The sequence below is a fragment of the Babylonia areolata genome, chromosome 6 (assembly GCF_041734735.1).
Source record: "Babylonia areolata isolate BAREFJ2019XMU chromosome 6, ASM4173473v1, whole genome shotgun sequence".
Taxonomy (NCBI): domain Eukaryota; kingdom Metazoa; phylum Mollusca; class Gastropoda; order Neogastropoda; family Buccinidae; genus Babylonia; species Babylonia areolata.
The window spans coordinates 3,289,512-3,308,985 of NC_134881.1; the positions used below are offsets into that span (position 1 = coordinate 3,289,512).

Here is a 19,474-nt window from a genome sequence, read left to right on the forward strand (position 1 = left end):
TAGTTTTACATTAAATACTTGAACTTAAATCTCTCTCTCTCTCTCTCTCTCTCTCTCTCTCTCACACACACACACACACACACACACAAACACACACACTGACTCACTCACCTACTGACTTACTCACATTACACTCGCACACACGGTTATTAATTGGTTATGATATATATCATATGTTATATTTCACCATACATACGTCATATACTTTTTAAGCCATATACTCTGTGTGTGTGTGTGTGTGTGTGTGTGTGTGTGTGTGTGTGTGTGTGTGTGTGTGTGTGTGTGTGTGTGTGTGTGTGTGTGTGTAGATATGTACGTATGTGTGTATATACCACACACACTTATGTATGTATGTATCTATGTTTGTATGTATGTATGTATGTATGTATGTATGTATGTATGTATGTATGTATACAACAGTTTTAAAATACACACATGGAAGGACATTTTAAAAAAGGAGAATAATGCAAACATGTATGGATGTATGTTGTGAATACACGTGTGTATGCTTGCACAAGTAGTATATATGTTCAAATACAACTTCTCAACCATGGTTGCAGTTCTCATCATCTTTTCACGTTTTGTGTGTGTGTGTGTGTGTGTGTGTGTGTGTGTGTGTGTGTGTGTGTGTGTGTGTGGGGGGAGGATGGGGGTGGCCGTGCACCTGTCGCTCCATAATATTCAATCTAAAACAGTATAAAGCACTGGTGAAGAATTTGAGTGTTTGTAATAACAATGTCCTGCTTTAATATTGTGTCATTCATCCCAGGTAGATCGCTTCTGTCTTTATCTCCATTGTTACCCACATGTCCACAGAAAGTGACCAGTTTAAGCATCTTTTCATTAACAGCCCGAAGTGTCGTTGGTGTCGGTACACTCTGAAGTGTTCTGCGGAAGGAGACAAAGATGTGTGTGTGTGTGTGTGTGTGTGTGTGTGTGTGTGTGTGTGTGTGTGTGTGTGCGCGTGAGTGTGTGTGTGTGCGTGAGTGTGTGTGTGTGTGTGTGTGTGTGTGTGTGTGTGTGCCATGACTAGCGGTACCCTCATCTTCTTTCAATGATGCTTGTCGTCATCAGTCATCTATCTGTCAGGGGAAGGGGAAAGAACGATGAGCCCTGTTATGTACATTGTCTGTCTGTGTACGGTTCAGGTGGACGTAAATTAGCCTACTTGATTTTTATCACTTTAGTCAGTCGGTCGGTCAGTCAGTCCGTCAGTCAGTCTGTCCACCAGTCTGACAGTCAGTTAAACAGTAATCAAAAGGCCCTGTTCTGATTCTGTCAATCAGGACTGTAAATGATAATAATGATGGTTAAGATGATATTAAACATAACAATGATAATGATAACGAAGACGATAATAAACACAACAGCAAAACAACAACAACAACAATAATGATAATAATAATAAGAATAATAATAGCAATAATGATAATGATAATAATAATGATAATGATGATAATAATTCTTGAAGTATTAGTTATGATGGTGATTATTTAGTAGTAGTATTATTTTCACCACTACTACTACTACTACTATATATATTATTATTATAATCATTATCATAATTATTATTATTAATCTGTGATTAGTCTTTAAGTGTTTATTGTCAGCGTACGTGCATGATATGTAAATGATATGAAAAATAAACAACTGAACAGACCAAGATTTATAAACACAAAATGTCGCACTGCACTTACAATAGAGCACATACAAATTAGGCTGGGAAACTGGTTGGATGTACAGAAATAAAGAATTAGGATTTTAAAAAATTCAAACAATAAAAAAGATATTGGAAAGAAAATGTTTATCGCAGCATCATAAAAAATGAAATGAATAAAGAAGAATATAGTTGGAAGAATAAAGCAAAGCAAGAGAAAGTGTAATAAAGAATAAAATAAGTAAAGCAAAGATAGGGGGCGGGGGAGTGGACGTGTGAGTTCATCAAAGCATTTTAAGCATTCATGAATAAAGCAAACGCTCACGTTTGTTTGTGTGTTGTTGTTTTTTTTAGATAAAAGATATCCTTCATTTTATTTCAAATTTCTTTTTTTAAATTTTTTATACTAATCACAAATATTATGTATTATGTTCAATTTTATTGATTCATAATTGATAAACAATATATAATGTACTCTGATCACAGACTGTTGCTTGGCATTCCTCATTTCCAAACGATAACATATCCTTCCATTTTGATGTTTTTCAGTTATGTTCTTTCCAAGCTTTGTTTCAAGACACACAAGTACACACACGCATGCACGCACACGCACACGCACACACACACATGCGGCCGCGCGCACACACACTCACATAATAATCTTTTCCAACGCCTTGTATGATTGTTTTCCTTTTTTTCCTTTTTTCTTCTTTCCTTCATTTAAAACCTTTGATTTGGGGCACAGACATGACTGAGTTTAAAATAGCAGAATGTATAATTTCAAACTTCATTTCTGATCTTTTTTTCCTCCCGTCAGTAAAAGGTGGTTTCCAGCGTTTTCCATTTCTCGTTGCGTCACAAGGATTCATGACATTCATGACATTTTTTCGGTGGAAATAACAAACTTAAGAATAACTGTTGAATAAGTTTTGGGGAGGAAAATGAAAAAAAAAAACAAAAAAACAAAACCCGTGTGATATTGTTCTTTACACATATCCCAGCACAGAAAAGCGAACACGATGCACGCAGTATCTGTGGCGAGCATTCATGTTAGAACTCAACAAACCAGCCTCAAGATGTGTGCAAATAACCGCCCACACCTTACCCTTAAAGAAGACAGGATTGAAATAAAGTACGCAGCAGAGATCGACACCGTCAGTTCTGTAGAATATATGTACACACACACACACACACACATATATATATATATATATATATATATATATATATGTATGTATGTATGTATTGTTTGGTTTTCCCGAAAATTACTGTGGCAGAATTTGTATTCCTTGACAGCTTGTGTAAGATCTTAAGAAATGAATGATAATACTCCATGATGATAACCAACCAGTGTATAATCCAGCTGCTTGGCTGTTTCTATCAGAGTATTTATGGTGTTTGTTTGTTTTGTTTTGTTTGTTTTTTTGTTTTTTTGTTTTTTTCTGTTCTTTGTTTGTTTTTTCTTCTTTATAAATGTCCATTAAGATGCTGTTGTTGTTGTAAAATGTCAACCTATCAAAATGGAATTTAAAAAATGTTTTAAAAAAAAGAAAAAAAAAAGACTGTGGCAGAATCTGTTCGGTGTTGGACTATCGACCCAGTGTTCGCCAGTGATCGGGGTTCGATGTACTGTTTCGGCATGGTGTTGTGTCCTTGGGAAAGACAGTTTACTCCGATTATCCTCACTCCACCCGAGTTGTGACTGGGTACCTGACTTTACGGTTAAAGGAAGCAGGAAGTAGGAGATGAGCCCTATGCCGACCACAGAGGAGAAATGAGTTCACTGCCCCCGACCGCCATGGAATCTTGAGCGTTGAACCTTTCAACACTATTAACTTTTCGGCAGTGGAAATAATTTTCAGAGACTTCCATCGAAGTTAGAGAGAAGCAAATGATAGTACAGAAACACCAGAGTAGTACACTTACATTGAGCCATTGAAACTGAGATTTTCTGCATGGATGGGAACAGCAGAACTTATAAGACGGCAAACTTGTCAAGAAAGGGTACAGCAACAGCGTAAAGAAATTATCATTGATACAGCAATAAATATCCAAAAAATTATTAAACAAAAAAATTGGGTGTAAAGATAAAAAGAGACTTGAAACCATCGGAAAAAAGAAAAAGAAATAAACTTCGGTTCAGAACCGATCGAAGCGGAAGAAACAAGGAAATTTCTGAACATTTGAGGAAGAAAAAAAAAGCCCCAACTGTTTTGAAGCAGTGGAAATGAAATAGTATAAGAGAGACTCGTTGAAGCAATAGCAATAATTATATACATGAAATGGAAGTAACAGAGATAAAATCGATTGAAAAGAGATGTATTTTTTTCTTGGAACAGTTAATTAAACAACATCAAAGACCGGAAAGGAGATTGTTGAAAGGATACAGCTGTTCATCTGTTTGAGAAAAAAGAAAAAAAAAGAAAAAGAAAAAACATAACAACATCAACAACAACAACAACAAACAACCCGGTAATATCGACAGCAATATTTCTTGGCTTTACCAATGGAAAAGAAATCAGGAACTGAAAATGGGCACCTTATTCACAGCAATCAAATGGAAAAAAAAAACAACCTCCGGACAAGAGTCCACAGTCAACTAGTGAGATGGTGAAATGAACAGGCCAACTGTACAACAAATAAATAGAGAAAGAGGGAGACAGGAATAAAAAAAAAAAACCAACAACTTTTACAAGTGAAAAAAAAAAAAAAAGTTTTGTTGTATGTTGTTTTACAGGGAAAGAAGGACCGCAAAATAATTCTCTTAGATGAAGTGAAACACACCCCTTCCCCTAAACAAACATAACAGAATAAAATACCAAGTTTTTTATAACAGCGGTGTCCGTCTTTTTAAAAATCTGTTCCACACTTTATAAAACAAAAATGACAATAAACAAATGTCAAACAAACAGAAACCAATATCAAAATAAGCAAACAAGTAAAACAAGGAAAGAAACAAACAAAAGTGGAGTGATGGCCTAGAGGCAACGCGTCCGCATAGGAAGCGAGAGAATCTGAGCGCGCTGGTTCGAATCACTGCTCGGCCGCCGATATTTTCTCCCCCCCTCCACTAGAGCTTGAGTGGTGGTCTGGACGCTAGTCATTCGGATGAGACGATAAACCGAGGTCCTGTGTGCATCATGCACTCAGCGCACGTAAAAGAACCCACGGCAACAAAAGGGTTGTTCCTGGCAAAATTCTGTAGAAAAATCCACTTCGACAAGAAAAACAAATCAAACTGCACGGAGGAATAAATACAAAAAAATGGGTGGCGCTGTAGTGTAGCGACGAGCTCTCCCTGGGGAAAGCAGCCCGAATTCACACAGAGAAATCTGTTGTGATAAAAAGAAATATAAATGCAAATACAAATACAATAAATGAATGGATAAATGATTGATCAGAAAATGAATTATCAACCATGAAAAAAAAAAAAAAAAAATCAGGGCACATTTGAATCGGTTATCTTTGCTGCTTCAGCCGTATGTACAATTGTTCATAATGAGGTCAGAATGATTTGGGATTCATAAAGCGATCCCGAGATGCAAATGTCGGTCACATAATTATCATTTCAGTCATGCACACGCCTGTGAGGATGAAAATAAATGTGTATGTATTTGATTGGCGTCATTCGACCTGTCTGGAAGAGGAGGGAGGGACAGGGGGTGGGGGTGGCATTGTGATCATCAGCGAAAGCTGGGTTATGCTTGGTGACACACATATGCACGAACATACGCGCGCGCACACTCATCATGTGCACACTTACTTAAACGCACACACACCTACACAAACACGTACACATACATACATACATACATACATGCATACATACATGCATACACACACACACACACACACACACACACACACACACACACACACACACTCACACACTCACACACACGATCTACATATCTGAATAAATTATCTGAAGTTTCTTCAGTATGTTGCAATGATTGTTATTAAAAAAAATCGTTGGATGCTCATCATGTAACATATATTGAAGACTTGCCTTTCGTTTTGAGTTGTGCCATCAAAAGAAAAAGTAAGATGAATGAAGAAAGAGAAGTGAAGGAATCCCATGGTGTTGTAGAAAAACTAGTTCAGCAGAGAAAGAAATGGACTGTCAGGAATTTTGAAATGTAACAACATTGAAAGATACGCTGAAAATAGCTTTGACATTCCAAAACGTGGTTCTAATGAAGCACAGCTGATTGTATTCATGATTGCTCTCTGTTAAAATATAATTCATGATTCCTGTCTGATAATATGTCATTCTGGCAAAGATGAGATATGATGATAATAATAATGATTAATGATAACAATAATAATCAGAATGGGTTGGATGATCAGTGAACCAAAACAAATAAAAACGACCGAGCAAGAGTTGAACATTTATTAGGGAGGTGATGAAAATATTAATTGTACTGTTAGAAGGAGGAGACAAGACTTCGAAAGAGACCAACGTTTTCGATTCAGTTATTATTTATTTATTTATTTATTTATTTTTCTAGTTTGAAAGAAGAAGACGAAGAAGAAGACACAAAGGAGGAGAGGAGGAGAAGAAAACGAACAGAACACGAGGAAAACGAACAGAACACCGACAATGGCAGAGCTCGTTCCTGATTGTTTAACCCTTTCACCGCCAGTCAATTTAGAGTACAAAATTCCCTTGTGGTATAAACACAGAAAAGACAGTGGCTAAGAATAGCTGGCGGGGAAAGGGTTAAGTCATGCATAAAATTAATGTGTCGCAGGTACTTTCTGCCTGTGAGTGGTTTCCGTGTTGTCTGGTGACATCAAGGTGCCGAGGAAGTGAAAATAGCTACTGATACTTTTAGATAACTTGTGACCAGCATGTTTTTTTGTTTGTTTTTTTTTTGTTTTTTTTTCTTTTCCCCAGGAGTGGTTTGATGCAATTATGAGACCACACAAACATTATATCTGTATTCACATAACCGGTCGATGAATTTTTGGGAGAACTGATATCATTAGTCATTCGGATGAGACGATAAACCGAGGTCCCGTGTGGAGCATGCACTTAGCGTACGTAAAAGAACCCACGGCAACAAAAGGGTTGTTCCTGGCAAAATTCTGTAGAAAATCCACTTCGATAGGAAAAAACAAATAAAACTGCACGCAGGAAAAAATGGAAAAAAAGGGTGGCGCTGTAGTGTAGCAACGCGTTCTCCCTGGGGAGAGCAGCCCGAATTTCACACAGAGAAATCTGTTGTGATAAAAAGCAATACAAATACAAATACAAATTATGGCCCTTGACGTTTTCTGTTCCAATGCGGCATTCGCGTCCTCATATCAGATTTAGTGTCTTTTCTCTGAGCAAAAAAATGTTGTCATTGTGATCCTCAACAAAAAATGGTGTCCATATAGTTCTGAACACACACACACACACACACACACACACACATACAGAGGTGAATATTCCGGTGCATGTCACCATCGCATGTGTTTGTATAATGACCTGCGACCGATGTATATGATAAACCAAACGAATGACAGATATATCTTTCTGTATTTCTATCTTTCTATCTCTGTCTCTCTCTATCTGTCTATTTGTCGGTATCTCTTTTTTTTACACACGCCCTCTCACCCCAAGACAAGCGCGTGCACGCGCACAAACGCAAACACTCGCGCGCGCACACTGGCAAATCATCACACCACGACACAACAAAACACACAGCACACAATCCACACCACATCAAACTGTAATATAATAGCACATCAGGGCACCACATCAAAGCGCAAACTGGCGCTTACTATTCACTCCAAGCGTCATCACACCAGCACACACACACACACACACACTACTCCCCATGTGTACATGCCTTCCGCGAGTCCTGTCCCGTTTTTTCCATGGGAGTCTGAAAGGTAAACTGACCGTGTTGTCTGTCGCGGATAGTGTAATGTTCCACAATGCAGTCTGTAACCCGAGGCCGTCCTCAAACCGATGATTTATTCACACGCACGCAAACACACCAGCACACACAAACGTGCGCGCGAACACACGCTCGCACGCATTGACAAACGCACACGCGCACACACACACATACACACACGCACACACAGAGACAGTTCCCACCCCCCACGCCCCCCAACCCCCACCACCGCCAGACTATTACTAGTTAGCGTTTGGTTTTGTTTCGTTTCAAGTGACACACACACACACGCCATTCGCAGAATTATTGGTTTTTGTGGGTTTTTTTTCCTGTTTTTTCCCCTTATTACTAGCATAGTGTTTTGTTTTTTTTTTATGTTTCCTGACCTCCTCTCCGCCCCCACCTCCCCCCACCCCCTTAATCGTATAATATCACTAATAGTGAAAAGACGTTGAACTAAAGAAACACACACACACACTCACAATCACACACACAAAGCACACGCGCGCGCGCATACACATTTACAAACACACACACACACACACACACACACACACACACACACACAGAGTCACACACCTACGTACGCATGCACGCACGCACGCACACACACACACACACTTTACACTGCCACGAAAATAACTTTGAGAGTGAAAGTGAGCGGTGCATGAAAGTTGTCAGGGTTATGACAGGATCAAACCAACACGGCGCCACCACAGAATTTATCTGACATGTCGGGCTGAGGCACGCATATTCCAGACATCAGTGAATCTTTTTATTGGCATTCCGCGGAACTGCTGATGAGTCCTGAAAAACATGCCTCAGTCAGTATTAAAATAAAATAATAATAATAAGATTTTAAAAAGTTATATATATATATATACACCAAAAAACACAAAAAAACCCCACAAAACACGTCAATAAATGCAAGTGGGTCAGTCTTTCGCACGAATTAGCAGGATGTGGGGGCGGAGGTGGGGTTGGGGTTGGGGGATAAAGGCCTGCGCTTTTTCGCTTGCATCTGTAACTAGCACGGACTTCTTTGGGATGATTTTGTTGGAAATAAATTTCTCAATCCATTAAATACTCTTCACTATCGACACATTCAGAAGGAAATGTTGCCACCCGTATCCATGTGATGCGGGTTACATGAAAGCATCACCGACACTGGTTCATGCGACTAGGGAAGGATGTAGGGATAGAGATGACTGTGGCCGTGTACGCCAGTGATAACACGCAAGGCCCAAAAGACAATAATTTATAGCCTGTTGTGAAAAATGTATTCTTTTTCACACCCGTGAAAATGCGCTGAAGGAGACGAAAATCAAGGCACGATCTTCTTCGCAACTAATATTATTGGACTATTAAAGGTTAAAGTTTAAAGTTTAAAGGTCCCATAGCCTTTTAAGGCCATCGGGCAGTGAACTCATATTCACTGTGTCTAGGGCCGGGCACAGGAAGGCAGTGAATTCATATCCACTGTGTCTAGGGCCGGGCATAGGAAGGCAGTGAACTCATATCCACTGTGTCTAGGGCCGGGCATAGGAAGGCAGTGAACTCATATCCACAGTGTCTAGGGCCGGGCATAGGAAGGCAGTGAACTCATATCCACTGTGTCTAGGGCCGGGCATAGGAAGGCAGTGAATTCATATCCACTGTGTCTAGGGCCGGGCATAGGAAGGCAGTGAACTCTATCCACTGTGTCTAGGGCTGGGCATAGGAAGGCAGTGAACTCTATCCACTGTGTCTAGGGCTGGGCATAGGAAGGCAGTGAACTCTATCCACTGTGTCTAGGGCTGGGCATAGGAAGGCAGTGAACTCTATCCACTGTGTCTAGGGCTGGGCATAGGAAGGCAGTGAACTCATATCCACTAGGGCTGGGCATAGGAAGGCAGTGAATTCATATCCACTGTGTCTTGGGCTCGGCATGGGAAGGCAGTGAACTCATATCCACTGTGTCTAGGACTCGGCATGGGAAGGCAGTGAACTCATATCCACTGTGTCTTGGGCTCGGCATGGGAAGGCAGTGAACTCATATCCACTGTGTCTAGGGCTCGGCATGGGAAGGCAGTGAACTCATATCCACTGTGTCAAGGGCTCGGCATGGGAAGGCAGTGAATTCATATCCACTGTGTCTAGGACTCGGCATGGGAAGGCAATGAACTCATATCCACTGTATCTAGGGCTCGGCATGGGAAGGCAATGAACTCATATCCACTGTGTCTAGGGCTGGGCATAGGAAGGCAGTGAACTCATATCTACTGTGTCTAGGGCTGGGCATAGGAAGGCAGTGAACTCATATCCACTGTGTCTAGGGCTGGGCATAGGAAGGCAGTGAACTCATATCCACTGTGTCTAGGGCCGGGCATAGGAAGGCAGTGAATTCATATCCACTGTGTCTAGGGCCGGGCACATGAAGGCAGTGAACTCATATCCACTGTGTCTAGGGCCGGGCACAGGAAGGCAGTGAATTCATATCCACTGTGTCTAGGGCTGGGCATAGAAAGGCAGTGAACTCATATCCACTGTGTCTAGGGCTGGGCATAGGAAGGCAGTGAATTCATATCCACTAGGGCTGGGCATAGGAAGGCAGTGAATTCATATCCACTGTGTCCTGGGCTCGGCATGGGAAGGCAGTGAACTCATATCCACTGTGTCTAGGACTCGGCATGGGAAGGCAGTGAACTCATAATTATCCACTGTGTCTAGGGCTCGGCATGGGAAGGCAGTGAACTCATATCCACTGTATCTAGGGCTCGGCATGGGAAGGCAGTGAACTCATACCCACTGTGTCTAGGGCTCGGCATGGGAAGGCAATGAACTCATATCCACTGTGTCTAGGCCTCGGCATGGGAAGGCAGTGAACTCATATCCACTGTGTCTAGGGCTCGGCATGGGAAGGCAGTGAATTCATATCCACTGTGTCAAGGGCTCGGCATGGGAAGGCAGTGAATTCATATCCACTGTGTCTAGGGCTCGGCATGGGAAGGCAGTGAATTCATATCCACTGTGTCTAGGGCTCGGCATGGGAAGGCAGTGAACTCATATCCACTGTGTCTAGGGCTCGGCATGGGAAGGCAGTGAATTCATATCCACTGTGTCTAGGGCTCGGCATGGGAAGGCAGTGAACTCATATCCACTGTGTCTAGGGCTCGGCATGGGAAGGCAGTGAATTCATATCCACTGTGTCTAGGGCTCGGCATGGGAAGGCAGTGAACTCATATCCACTGTGTCTAGGGCTCGGCATGGGAAGGCAGTGAATTCATATCCACTGTGTCTAGGGCTCGGCATGGGAAGGCAGTGAACTCATATCCACTGTGTCTAGGGCTCGGCATGGGAAGGCAGTGAATTCATATCCACTGTGTCTAGGGCTCGGCATGGGAAGGCAGTGAACTCATATCCACTGTGTCTAGGGCTCGGCATGGGAAGGCAGTGAACTCATATCCACTGTGTCTAGGGCTCGGCATGGGAAGGCAGTGAACTCATATCCACTGTGTCTAGGGCTCGGCATGGGAAGGCAGTGAACTCATATCCACTGTGTCTAGGGCTCGGCATGGGAAGGCAGTGAACTCATATCCACTGTGTCTAGGGCTCGGCATGGGAAGGCAGTGAACTCATATCCACTGTGTCTAGGGCTCGGCATGGGAAGGCAGTGAACTCATATCCACTGTGTCTAGGGCTCGGCATGGGAAGGCAGTGAACTCATATCCACTGTGTCTAGGGCTCGGCATGGGAAGGCAGTGAACTCATATCCACTGTGTCTAGGGCTCGGCATGGGAAGGCAGTGAACTCATATCCACTGTGTCTAGGGCTCGGCATGGGAAGGCAGTGAACTCATATCCACTGTGTCTAGGGCTCGGCATGGGAAGGCAGTGAACTCATATCCACTGTGTCTAGGGCTCGGCATGGGAAGGCAGTGAACTCATATCCACTGTGTCTAGGGCTCGGCATGGGAAGGCAGTGAACTCATATCCACTGTGTCTAGGGCTCGGCATGGGAAGGCAGTGAACTCATATCCACTGTGTCTAGGGCTCGGCATGGGAAGGCAGTGAACTCATATCCACTGTGTCTAGGGCTCGGCATGGGAAGGCAGTGAACTCATATCCACTGTGTCTAGGGCTCGGCATGGGAAGGCGGGGCCCAATCCTCTGCTTCCGCTGTTCTAACCTTCCGCCAGCCAAGTGAGGTACCCATTCACACCTAGATGGAGAGAGGAAGTGCCTTTCCCATGGACACAACACCAGGCCTGAACGGGGGACCGAACCCTGGTCACTGGATCAGATGTCCAACGGTTACCGGGTCTGTCACAGCGCCTCCATACCGTATTGAATGAAAGACATAGGTATGTTTAACCACAAAGGAAAAGTGGGAAAAAGAGAAAGAAAATGATCACAGTGTAGGAAGCTGTTGTACGTGTGCGCCTCCATACCGTATTGAATAAAAGACATAGGTATGTTTAACCACAAAGGAAAAGTGGGAAAAAGAGAAAGAAAATGATCACAGTGTAGGAAGCTGTTGTACGTGTGCGCCTCCATACCGTATTGAATAAAAGACATAGATATGTTTAACCACAAAGGAAAAGTGGGAAAAAGAGAAAGAAAATGATCACTGTGTAGGAAGCTGCTGGACGTGTCTTGTCTTGTGTATCGTCTCTGGTCACTACATTTGTGATGAGCCAATAATGATGATGGTCAGCATAGCGATCGTAATGCCTTTGGTGTTTTTGAAGCTGTCGTGAAGTCACACACACACACACACACACACGTGCACGTGCGCGCGCGCGCACACACACACACTTTTAAGTTTCATTTTTTTATCATTGTTTTCATGTAAATATTATCGCTGTGTTACCTTTTTAATTATGAAAATAATAATGAACCAAAATCTAAAAATAAAGAAAAACAACAATAACAACAACAACAACAACAAAGAAAAAAAAACCCAAAGTGTGTCAACAAAGAAAATATGTTTGAATAATTCCTTTACGTTTTGTTTTTTCTCAATGAAAAGAACAAAAGGTTTGCCATCATATGTGTTCATAAGTGACAGGAACACCGCTTTCTGGTAAATATGTGATACCGTCCTCTCTGTCTGTCACACACACACACACACACACACACACACACACACACACACACACACACACACACACACACACACACACTTTTAGTCACCAGCTTCATTTAGCCCAGTTCAACCATCTTGACACTTTCTCATCCTTGTCTTGTTTGGGATGTTTTGCTATTCTTATGGTGTTTTTGGCAAACTCTTTAATATGTTCGTGGTGTTGGTATATCAAGTCACCAATCCATTCAAGATAAAACAAGATACAGCTTATTCATTTCATGAAACCTCGTTGGTGTATCTGAAAAATATCAAATATTTCATGTGACATATACAATACATGGAACACATTGGGGGTACATTAAATTGTTACTTATTTCGTGCGACAAGATTCAGCGCTATATAAATACCATTATTATTATTTTTTTTAATTATTATTTTGTATTATTAGTATTAGTATTACTAACCAATGGAGTTGACATCACATCAATGGCGTCTGTGTACAAAGCAGTAATGTGGATCAGACAATCACATGAATGTTCAGACCATAGAACCGGATCTGTACGTTGCAAAGTCCCTCTCTTCTTTGGGAGGAGGGGCAAGGAAAGATCGAGTGAATAGCTCGAGTTTTAACTCACTCAGTACGGCCAGTCCTCTCTTCTCCTCTACACAGACCCCTCGGATGTCCAGTGGGTGTCTGAATGACCCAACCTTTAGCTTCCGTCGTCAGAATTGTGGTATTCTTTGTCAACATTCACCTCTTCAGTATAAGAGCCTTCCACTTGCAATATTTTGATGATGGTAATTGGGATGAAACGCTGTTAACGTCGTCTGTTTCGCCGTTCGTATGGAGAGAGTTAAAATTTTTAAAAAAATCTATTTTGTTGTTGTTGAAAGAATTCTTATCAAAAATATTTTCCTACATTTACCTATTCATATACAAAAAACATAAAAAAGAAACAGCAACATAACAAGACAAAAAGGAAATATATGAAAGAAAAGTAGGCTATACACACATTTAGAGTATGGCGTCTGTATAACAAACATATACATGTTGATAACAAACGTAACATTGATATATGATATGCCCTGGTTATTAAAGAAGTATGTGAATAAAAGAACATAATAATTAAAGATATGATAAAAAAAAATCCTATCCCACCCCCCACTCCTTTGTCACCATAGCCCACATAGAAAAAAAAAAGAAAGAAAAAGAAAAAGAGCCGTTTTCATTGCTGGGGAAGGCTGCGTGGAGAGAATCGCAGTTGGTAGAGAGAGAAATCGAATCTACTTGTATCGGTCCAGCAGCAATCCAGCTGCGTTTTCCCTTCTCTATTACAAACGCGTGGATTAAGACTGACAGCTGGCAACCAGTTCCTCAATTGGTGCGTCAAATGATGCTGAGGCTGGGCTGTCATGGGTACTGCAGTTATGAATAATTGTCACAGCACGTTGCAGTTATGAATAATTTTCACTGCACATTGTAGTTATGAATAAATGTCACTGCACGTTGCAGTTATGAATAACTGTCACTGTACATTTTAGTTATGAATAATTGTCATAGCAAATTGCAGTTATGAATAATTGTCACTGCACATTGTAGTTATGAATAATTCTCTCTGCACATTGCAGTGATGAAATAATTGCTATGATCTGCATCACTTCCTCTTCTATTCCTGCTTCTTGTTTCTTGTTATTTTCTTCCTTGTCAGTCAAACCTATATAGAATATTACTTCTCTCTTTTTTTTTCCTTTTTTTTTTACAGCAATGTCTTAAGTATCAGTCTATATATGTTTATTTAGGGACGCTTAAAGTTTTCGTTCTGTACAAGGTCAACCTACACATGAAGAGAACCTGCGTGGTGACGGAATGCAGATAAACCATTCTCTGTTCTATGCGAGCATATTTTCTTCACAAATCATATTTGCAATTTTTTCCTCTGAAGTCCAGATTTTCAGCATCCTTCCGACCTGCAACCGCACAGAATTACTCGTTGTACAAGGATGTGACTCAAGAATGTGTATGCTTGTACTTCTACAAACACACACATATTCAAGTTAGGACCATACAGAAAGAAAAATAGTATTACAAGCGTACTTAATGTTCCAGACGGGTAGATATAATATCACGTTCAGCTGAACCCAGCCTCGGAAAACTTGTCGAACAAACGTCCCAGACGGGTAGGTCGTATATAACAGAACGTTCAGCAAAAGGCAGCCTCAGAACCCTGTCGCTCCTTTAACAAAGACGCCTTGGAAAGACCAGCAGCAGCTCGTGCTGTTGACACACATGTCACAGACACGCTAACCAGGGAGCCTGCGAGAGACGTGTTTGAATAAATCATGACTGAAAAGGATATCGACGACGAAGGAAAACGGTCTCCCCCCTCCCAGTCAAATTTCCGTCCTTTACCTCATCGATAGCGTGAGGGGATGAAGTCTTGGCATGGCGCGTCTGCTTAATTGGAGTCAGTCTTTAACTGCACAAACTCGGCTCCGATCGAAGGAGGAAAATTGCTGTCTTCCCGGTAGAGTTACAAAGTCGTTTGGGAACGGTATCGATCTGGCGGTGAATATACCCGCAGTAATTGCTTGTTTGTTATTCACTGACAGGACTTCCAGCCCACTGGCCACTTTCCCCCCACCAAGTCTTCGAGGAGTGTGTGTGTGTGTGTGTGTGTCTGTGTGTGTGTGTGTGTACACACAGCTTTCTGTCTTTCTCTCTTTCCTAAAAAATGAACTACTTGAGGTTTTGAAAAAAACAACCTCGTACAGTTTTCTGACAGCTAGTGCGTGAACATGTGTTTTATGCTTTTTATTTATTTACTTTTTTTTTTTTACAAAATATATTTGGATTAGATTTTCGTTACCTGATCAAAGATTGGCTTTCTGTTCGTTTTAACACTGATGGAAGGGGAACCAGATGGGCTCTACATGTTGATATGGTGTAAACATGAAAATTACACGCGGAGCACATGTATTCTTGATTTATTTGTCTTGTTGTGTGTGTGTGTGTGTGTGTGTGTGTGTGTGTGTGTGTGTGTGTGTGCGCTTGCGCATGTGTGTGTATATGTGTGTGTGTGCGTGCGTGCGCATTTGTGTATGTGTGTGTGCGCGCGTGCGTCCGCATGTGTGTGTGTACGTGTGTGTACGCGTGCGTGCGCATGTGTGTGTGTGTGTGTGTGTGTGTGTGTGTGTGTGTGGATGTGCGAATGTGAAGACAGCTGCTTCCAAACGAGAGCGGACTGTCGTCAGAACCAACATGCAGTGAAACGATAATGTACCGGTGAAATAGAATAAAATAAAAGAAAAGAATGATAAAAGCAAATCCGTTGCTCTAAAGGGCATACCCAAAAAGCCAGCATGCTCGCGAAGGTAGACGGGAGAGGAGGGGGTGAGTGGGGGGAGGTGGGGGCGGGGAAGTTCTCCCGAGTTCACGATGGGAATTCGTGTCTTCAGTCCAACAGCCACACACCACTGGGCAAGGCAATACAAGGGCTCCGACCAAAGAGGTGGTTGATTGGTGATGGTGGCAAAGTAAAGTTGGTAGAGTAAACTGCATGAGAGGGTCTGGGGAAGGAGATAAACAAAAAGACGCCAACAACATGCCTCCCACACTCCACAAACAGACGACAGAGAGAGAGAGAGAGAAGGAGAGAGAGAGAGAGAGAGAGAGAGAGAGAGAGAGAGAGTTGGAAAGGTTTAGGACAGGACGCCAACAAGGCAGAAAAGGTGTCCAGAAAGAACCCCTGTATCCTCCATCGCCCCTCCTATCCCCCCCTCTCCCCCCCCCCCCCACCACACCAAACCCCTTTTAAAACTGTGGCCTGTGCTGTCCGCGCCTTTGGATCAACACAGCTAATCCCCAGGAAGGACAGCGGGGCCGTGAAATCCCTGGCCGGGGCAGGGCCCGGGTGTTGGCTGCAAGCCCTGTGCAAACCTGGCAGTATCAAGAAGCCAAGAAAGGCGCGGCGTGACCGCAGCCGTGGCCGGAATAAGAATGAGAAGGTGTGGGTGGGGGGTGGGGGTGAGTGCGTGTGTGTGTGACTCTGTGTGTGTGTGTGGGGGGGGAGGTGGGAAGATGGAGGCGGGTAGAGGGTGTGGGAGGGAGGATGGCGCTGCTGCAGAGGCTGGGTGGGAGGGGTGGGGGTGTGTGTGCGGGGGGGGGGGGGGGGGGGGGGGGGGGGGGGGGGGGGGGGGGGGGGGGGGGGGGGAGAGAAGGGTTGGTATCCTCGGGACAGTGCCCAAAAGGAAATCTTTCTCTTTTGCACTTTGTCAAGGACATAACTTTCTTTGTTTCTCCGGTTGTTTTTTTTTTTTAATTAAAAAAAAAAATTTTTTTACAATAATGTTTTGACAAAACTATTCCAGCATGCAACGATTTACATGCTCCTTGAAATCAGATGTTTGAAACTACCACCCTCCCGGTTCAAACAATATGTATTGTCATTTTCTATTTTTAAAAAAAAAGTGTATGATAATATACCGTGCAAACTATATATTTCAGATATTCAGTGATGCCATGTTCCCCCCTCCTCCACATGCTCGTGTACACTGAAGCAAACACACATACACACACACACACACACACACACACACACACACAGAGATTAACCAGTCATATCACCCGGTCCAACAACCCTTAATTTCTCCCAACAACTGGTGGGAAATCGCTGTGAAATCTTCTCTCGCCTTCTCTCTCTCTCTCTCTCTCTCTCTCTCTCTCTCTCTCTCTCTCTCTCTCTCTCTCTGTCTGTGTCTTTCTCATTCTCTGTCTGTCTTCTCTCTGTCTGTCTGTCTGTCTCTCTCTCTCTCTCTCTCTGTGATGGTTTGCTGCAGGCGGTTTGGGGCTGTGTCCTGTGTCCACGCGATGAAGTGCTTGCTCAATCTACGATGTCAATGTTTACCTGGTGACGCTCTCGCCAACCAGTCACCTGCCATCATTGTAGTATTGGGGCTGCTTGAGACACAACGCCACACTGACAAATGAAATGATTATCTGGGGGGTGGGGGGGATAGTCTGTCTGAATGACCATGCAGCTATCATCATTTTATTGCTTGATTCATCCATTCTTGGTCGCACAGCCTACATACACTTGCTTGCTTCCACAGACGATCGATGGTGATGATGGTGAGTGACGGTGAAAATGATTGCCGTTATAAATACGTAGAGAGAGGGAATTGTAGGCTGTCATTTGTGCAGTCGTTTTCACGTGGCTGTATTTTTTAAGCTGTTTCATGGACACTGTTTTGCACTGTGGTGCTCTTGTAATATGTGTGTATGGTTGGGCATCAGTGCTCGCGCGTGTACATGCATTGTCTGCCTTTCTGTCTGTGTTTGTCTGTCCGTCCGTTTGTCTGTCTGTCCGTCGCGCTGTCTCTCTCTCTCTCTGACAGGTATGCACACACCCTCACACCCTCATGCGCGAGAAAGAACACACGTGTTATACGTGATACGGAAATTGATTTCTTTTCGTAAGCAAGCAAACACACACACACACACACACACACACACACACACACACACACACACACACACACACACACACACACACACACCGTGCATGACTGGCTGACTTGGTTCAATGAACTCGCAGTCAAAATGTTGTGGATTGGAATCACGGACACCCAACACAAGACTTGATATTTTTTCCTGCTACCCGCTTTCACGTTGTTGTCGTTCTGGCGGCATCAGTGTAGTGCTACACGTGTCGCACCCCCACCCTCCAAATGTGCTGGTATGGCTATACCTGTAAGCTATATTACCTGATGTGTATGCTCCACACACACACACACACACACACACACACACACACACACACCCTACTATCCTCTTATTTATTAATTCAATTTGATGTAAAAATTCATGTGAGTAGATGTCGTGAGGCCAACTACACCGCCTGTCATAAATCGTCAGTCGATCAGTATAATACCAGCACAGTATTTTTTTTTTTTTTTTTTTCTCCTTTATACACCTGCAGGCTATACACATATAGATCTTGTAGATCTTGCCCAGCTGTTTGATGACAACCGTCTCCAGTCCCTACTCCACATTTCAGTTCTTTTGTTTGTTTGCTTCGTCTTTCTGTCTCTCTGTCTTTTTTTCTCCTCTGTTTTTTTTTTTTTTCTCTCGGCCATATGCACTTATGCTTGTGTATTCTGGGATGTCAAATTTCATTCCTTGCTGTGTTTGTACTTGCATATTATGGTTTTATAGTTTGTTTGTTTGGTTGGGTTTTTTAAAATATATATACTTGTTTCTCCATTTGATCCGTGTGTACATTTGGCTGTATATCATTTTCAGCATAATTTCGTTTGTACTTTTTTTCTTTTGATGATATTGTTCCTCCAGGGTTCCTTGTGACTATGATATAATAAATATATGTTGTTTGTTTCTTACTTTCTTTCTTTCTCTCATTGCCAGATGTACCTATCTAGATTCTGTTATATCATTACCGTTTAGTTTGTGACTGATCAAAATAAACGACTCTCTCTCTCTCTCTCTCTCTCTCTCTCTCTCTCTCTCTCTCTGTACAGTCAATGACAGTAAAACACCAAAGCGTCAAAACGTCTCTCTCTCTCCCCCCTCCCCCTTCGTTCTCTCTTTCTGTGAATCAGAATCGCCTGTTTTTCCTCACGAAATTAATACAAACACAAAACCCCTGTCTGTCTGTCTGTTCTGTCTGTCTGTCTGTCTGTCTGTCTCTCTCTCTCTCTCTCTCTCTCTCTCTCTCCCTCTCTATCTATCTATCTATCTCTGTGCGTGTGTGTTGCGTATGTGCGTGCGTGTATATGTGTGTGTGTTTGTGTGTACTTGCGTGCGTGTGAGCGTGTGTGTGTGTGTGTGTGTGTGTGTGTGTGT

At 42.6% G+C, this 19,474-nt stretch overlaps 1 protein-coding gene across 1 annotated transcript in view; it reads left to right on the top strand.

The window, feature by feature from the left end:
* The window catches only part of LOC143283242 (nuclear receptor subfamily 2 group E member 1-like), an 82,391-nt gene that overhangs the window by 1,244 nt on the left and 61,673 nt on the right, over positions 1-19,474 (top strand). The gene's annotated exons all lie outside the window — the stretch shown is intronic.